Below are 6,301 nucleotides of genomic sequence, written 5' to 3'. Positions count from 1 at the left end.
GAACTCACTCTGTAGACCAGGCTGGCCTCGAACTCAGAAATCTGCCTGCCTCTGCCTCCCAAGTGCTGGGATTAAATGCGTGCGCCACCACACCCAGCGGTGTTAATGTATTTCTTACTTCTCTTGTAGTTTGATAGAATAGCCAAGATAAATGAGACGGAAGAAATTTTTAAGTTGTTCACTGTTTTGGAATTGTCAGTCTATTGTGGCAGAGAGGACATCAGAGGACATGGTGGCCATTGTCACATGATGGTGGCTAGAAGCCAGAGAAAGGACAGGAATCTAACAACCTAGGGATCCCTTAAGGTGTGCCCCTAGTGACCTACTTCCTCTGGGTAAGCATGACCCCAGGAGAGAACCACAGGCCAAGGACCAGGCATGCAAATATGAGGGACATTTTGCATTTAAACTACAATATTCCACTCCAGTTCCTAAGGACTCATGATCATCTCATAATGCAAAATACATTATCCCCTCTCCAACTGGCCTACAGTATAAGGCAAAAGTCGAAGTTCAAAGTCTTCTCTAAGCTGTGATGCTCTGTAAAATGGAAAGGAAAGTCACATACGCCCGAGATAACCTGTGCAGAGAAAGCATTACCATTGCAAAGGGAGAGATCAGGGTGTCAAAAACATGACTGAGACCAACGAGAGGCCAAAACCCAGCAGAGCAGCTCCAGCTTCATGCTCACAGCTTCGTGAGGTGCCATCTCAGAGATGCTTACAGCGAACACGATCCTGCCATGTTCTGACTAGCCTCCCATGTCTTCCCTTGAGATCTGGTGGGACCCAGGACCCTGTAAATCTTGCGTTCTACATGGCTACATAACCAGAATGGATGACACAGACTCAAGCAGATCCCTGTGGACTACAGCATCACCCGAGTGCCTGGGCTTGATTAACGTAGGGAAATACCTATGTGACTCTATGCAGTATGTTCTGCATCTCTCAAAGCAAATGACCCTTGGCTCTCTTGACCCTGCCATAGGTTGGGTCTGGCCAGCTGTTGAGACTCTCTGAAGGCATCTTCCTGATTGTTCCAGTGCAAAGTGCTTGACTTCTTTTCAATGACATTGGATCTCCCGGACAAGCAAACCCTCCTTGTCTGCAATGTTAAATGTGCCCTCTCTCTGGATGAACTGAACGGTTTCCCAGCCTTTCCACTTTGCTTTCTGATCCTGATTCTCACTGTAAGCTCGGCTGAAAGCCGCTGACGATGTCCATGCCACGGCCTGAAAGCTATCCTGACTTGATGTTTTCCTCCATCAGATTAGCTAGTCCATTTAGCCTTACTCACAGCTTCAGGGCATGCTGCGAGATAAATTATTTGCAAGAATGAAACATGAATTGCCTTGGGTCCTATTTCCAGGAGGATTCTTGTTGCCATTTAAAGCTCATTTGCTTGGCCATCACTGCCTACGGTTTTGTGGATGCTTTGGTTTTTGCGAATTCCCACAGCTGTTCATTAAGCCCTGCTTACTGAATTCTCAGCTTCCTTTAGCTTCCCTAAAGATTTCCAAATTCGTCCTCCAAGACAGCACCTTAGGCCCAAGAACCACAAGCTCAGGTTAGCCACAAGAACCCCACCCTCACGTCTCTAACCCCAGTTTCTGCTTTAGTCATTTCTGCATCGCAGTACCCAAACCCCAAACTCCTGGCCCAAAACCTTGGCTAACGCTTTCGGGAGTGTCGGTCCGAGATGTGGGGAAGAGAGGAGACTCTGGGACCTGATAAAGACATCCAAGTCCCTCCTCCAGTGAGCTACTTCCTCCAGTTAGACCCATCTCCAAGATATTCCATGGCTTCCCAAAATGGTGGCACCCCGGAGTCAAGTTCATGTTCAAACAGGCCTGTGTGATATTTCATACTCGAAATGTCAACCCTTGGTGATTTACCTACGTGTAAGGACACAGACCTTCTGTGCCACCTCAGAGAGCTTCTGCCACCCCTCCAGTCTCCTCCTAAGAATCCCGTCTAGGATGTCAGTCCTTGAGTCACAGGGTGTGATGGTGATAACGATTATAAACTCAACGGTGTCTAGAGTCAATGTGGATGAGGGGTAATCTAGATTAAGTTAAAGTGGGATGGTCTGTCCTAAAAGTGGGTAGCACCAGTCAGAGGGCTGGGGTCCTAGGCTGGGTAAAGGGAGAAGACTGGCTGGGCGCCCTCTGCCTCCTGCGACAGATGCCATGTGACCAGCAGCCTTGCCCCTTCTGCCATGTTTGCCTGGCATGAAGAGTTCCACCACCACCACCCCCCCAGACCCTGAGCCAAAAGAAACCTTTTCTCTCTTCAGTTGCTCCTGTCAGGATATTTTACCACAGCAACGAAACACATCGCTAAGACTCAGGGTTTATAATCACATCTCCTGATTTTTGCCCTCAGGTAGGTTAGAGGCTTAAATCTCCAGGTGGGTGTGGAAGAACAATGTCTACACTAGAACCCGGAGAGCTCCTTGGAAGTTCTCTAAATACTCAGTGGCTGGTGGTGGACAGGGCTCCTGTCACTGAGCAGCTGAGTGCTGACAAAGCAACTTGGTTCCAGAGTGAGTGTAGAGGAAGCCCGTGGGATGAATGCATCCTACCCGAGTAAGAGATGGTGAGAGTTCTCTCAGGGAAGCAGAGGTCCCCATGATATGGTGGAGCTGAGTCTATGGGGAGGGTACAAGCGTGGGTAGCACACGATGGAGCGGTATTGGGCCAGCAAGTGGCTCAGTTGCCTAAGCTCTCTTTGGTCACTGCCTTTGTGCCTCTTAGTTGATGCCTTAACCCACACCAAGCTGTCCCTTACATAAAATGTCACAGTGGAGCAGAAGATAAAAGAGACAAAACTCTCCCTCTGTGGACTGCTCAATAGTATGTTTTCTCATTGTGTATTCTCTAGAAAAGTCCCTGTGACAGGTGGACACATGAACTATAATGCCTATAGCTGGCTATGATGTGGTGCCCTCTGGCTTAAGGCTCTGGTACTGCAGCTTCCAATAGAGTTTAACTTCACAAGAAAAGTTCAAGGTAAGAAAAGAAAGTTGGGGCTGGTAAGATGGCTCAGTGGTTAAGAGCACTGGTTGGTCTTCCAGAGATCATAAGTTCAATTTTCAGCAACTGCATGTTGACTTACAACCATCTATAAAGGGACCCCTTGCCCTCCGCTGGTCTGTAGGTTTACATACATACATACAGAGTTCTCATTTTAAAAATAAGAAGAAGCAGGTGGATTTGTGAGTTCGAGGACAGCCTGGTCTACAAAGTGAGTTCCAGGACAGCCAGGGCTATACAGAGAAACCCTGTCTCGAAAAAGGACAAACCAAAAAAAAAAAAAAAAGGATTGGAAAAAAAAAAAAAAAAAGGATTGGGGCTGGAGAGATGGCTCAGCAGTTAAGAGCACTGACTGCTCTTCCAAAGGTCCTGAGTTCAATTCCCAGCAACCACATGGTGGCTCACAACCATCTGTAATGAGATGTCTGAAGACAGCTACGGTATACTTACATATAAAAATTAAATAAATCTTAAAAAAAATAAGTAAATAACTTTTTTAAAGAAAAATTGAAAGGTAGCCAGTTTGAATCCAGACAGTGTTACACCCTGACTTTATGTTCTTCTCTCTATGCGGGTTGAAGCAGACTGTGACTCACTTGTTAATTCCTCCCCAACCTACCTACCAAGTGTTGACTCAGTAATGTCACCCTGAAAGCACCTATGAAAAGGAAATACGCTAGAAAACAGACCGACCTCAAACAACATTCTATCTTGTCAGGGGGTAGGTTCATAGACTGCAACCCTGTTTAAATAAGAAGAAGAGGACAAAGCATTTGTGAAACCCTGGTTTGATTGCCAGTGTCCAAAAATAAATACTAATAATATTAATTAACTAATGAAGCATTGTATCTAAGAACTGGAGAGATGGCTCAGTGGTAAGAGCACTGGCTGATCTAGCAGAGAACAATGACTCAGTTCCCAGCTCCCACATGGAGACTCACAAGTGTTGTGACTCCAGGTCCAAGGGATCGGCCTCCTTCTTAAGCTTCCTCAGGTACTAGACACACACGTGGGATACAGACACTCATGCAGGTAAATGCTCACACACTTTTTTAAAAATTCCAAAAAAGTCAGATTTATTCAATAATGACTTAAGCTGAAAATCTTTTAAAATAAAATATTTAGGGGTATGGCTCAGTGGTAAAGCCTTTGTCTAGCATGTGCAAGGCCCTAGGTTCAATCCCTAGTACTGTTGAAAAGACAAGGCCTCCCTAAGGATGTATATCATTTAAAGGCTAAATAAACAAGGTAAATAAATTCAGAATAAAGGGGGGTTATACCTTATAAAAATTCATTGGGTATAAAATAAAGCCTTATACTTTACCTATTTCACTGCCTAAATGTTATGCTTTAAGAAAAAGCACTTTTTTTTTTTTTTTTAAGAAAAAGCACTTTTAAAAAACACTCAGACACCCCCCTGGCAATGGGCTAAGAGACACCCTGTTGGTGGTGGTGTTCTTATATCAGTCAGGGGCAGAGCTGATGGCAGTCCTCTGTTCACCCTAGCTTGATGCCTGGCTTGGTGGCCAAAGCTGTCTTACGCCTAGGACTCATAAAATCAAATAAAATCAAACCCAGGCAGACAGCTCGGGAGGAAGAAAACAGAGGCCTGCTGACTGCCATGCCACCCACAAGCCTGCCCTCCAGCACACAGATACCTGCTCACCACCACACTATGCAGCACGGATGGAAGATGTCACCCGGGAGCCTGGGAGCCCGGCAGCTGCATGGCCAGCCTGCAGCAGGAGCCACCACTATGTGCTAAGATGTGGTGGACAGATGAGCGAGAGAGAAGCGGAGCAGCTTGAGCATTGTGAAGAGAGAACAAGGAACATTTGCAAATGATGTGTGGACAGAGGCATATACTGTGGGGCATACTGTGACACACTACAGCACCCACGATGAAATGTCTTCTGCATTGTTGTTGTTGCTGTTGTTGTTGTTATTGGTGTGTGTGTGTGTGTGTGTGTGTGTGTGTGTGTGTGTGTGTGTGTGTTATTGTAGAAGGAGGTTGCAGTGGCAAAGGGTGGATATGAGAGTTGAGAAGATAAACAGGATTGGGCTACATGATGTCAAACTCATAACAAACCAGTAAAAAGTTTTTAAAAAAAAATCCTCAGAAGGTATTGCAGTAAATCTCTCCAACTCAAATATGCCCTGGCAATCAAAACACAACTCAGTTAATATGATTACATGCTGTGTGCCTAGACTGGGCAGATCTACCACTACACTACCATCTTCCACATCTAGGAGACCCCTTAGAACTTGTGGTTTCTCCAGACCATGTGCTTCTGCTCCACTTTTCTTCTTCTTCCTCATCCTCTGCATCCTCTCCCTCTTCCATTTTCTCCTTCTTCTCTCCCTCACCTTCCACTCCACCTTCCCTTTATCTGCCCAATCATCAGCTCTCCTTTATTTTACAAATTAAGGTGGGAAGCAGGTTTACAGGAAATCACCTGAGTGCTTACTCATCCCTGTTTGCAACCACTCACGGGAGAATGGAATTAACATCAAATATAATTAGCCCCAAGGCTATCCACATTTCCTCCTTTCTGTCCAATTAAAAGAATATTTTATCTCAGATATAATTGAACATAACTATTGCTATTTTGTAATTTATAAAGTACAAGAGACCTAACCCCCAGTCCATCATCTTTGTTAATTAAACAGAAGCTCTGTCATTTGTCCTTTCTTAAAAGACTATGGTTATGAACCTGGCTATGTCTTGGCTTTAGATTGAATGCCATCTGGAAACCATCCTCTCAAAACTGTTCCTCTCAAAGTGAAAAGCCTCGATTGGCTAGGAGACTATGTAGTTTTTCAAGCCCTTCAGAAATCCAAGAACGACTGATATTAACTGAAAATATATAGGAAGCCTAACACAGCTTCCAAAACTCAGCCAATGTATAGAGACCGCTGATCACCTGGATAGTCCCTTACTTGAACACATTGGAGCATCGGTCTTCAGCCTACTGGCCCGGGTCATCTGACAGACTTAGAGAACCAGGAATATCAAGGACTAGCCTACTCTGTCTCGGCGGAATCCCGCTGTCCTACCTGTAATTGTGTCCTTTCTTTGGACAGTATTATGTCTGTAGATGAATGAGGCAATTCTTTTTTTTGTTTGTTCTTTTGTGTTTTTTGTTTGTTTGTTTGTTTTGAGATAGGATTTCTCTGTGTAGTCCTGGCTGTCCTGGAACTCACTTTGTAGACCAGGCTGGCCTCGAACTCAGAAATCCACCTGCCTCTGCCTCCCAAGTGCTGGGA

General features: G+C 45.2%; 1 protein-coding gene and 1 non-coding gene across 5 annotated transcripts in view; one reads left to right on the top strand and one right to left on the bottom strand.

The window, feature by feature from the left end:
- Positions 1 to 6,301, bottom strand: part of Osbp2 (oxysterol binding protein 2) — a 161,869-nt gene that overhangs the window by 130,456 nt on the left and 25,112 nt on the right. The window lies entirely within an intron of this gene.
- Positions 4,447 to 4,590, top strand: LOC115065254. Its single transcript, XR_003845048.1, has one exon. It is a non-coding gene; the product is annotated as a small nucleolar RNA SNORA48 (small nucleolar RNA).

The sequence above is a fragment of the Mus pahari genome, chromosome 13 (assembly GCF_900095145.1).
Source record: "Mus pahari chromosome 13, PAHARI_EIJ_v1.1, whole genome shotgun sequence".
NCBI lineage: Eukaryota > Metazoa > Chordata > Mammalia > Rodentia > Muridae > Mus > Mus pahari.
This window is presented reverse-complemented; position numbering and strand designations above follow the sequence as displayed.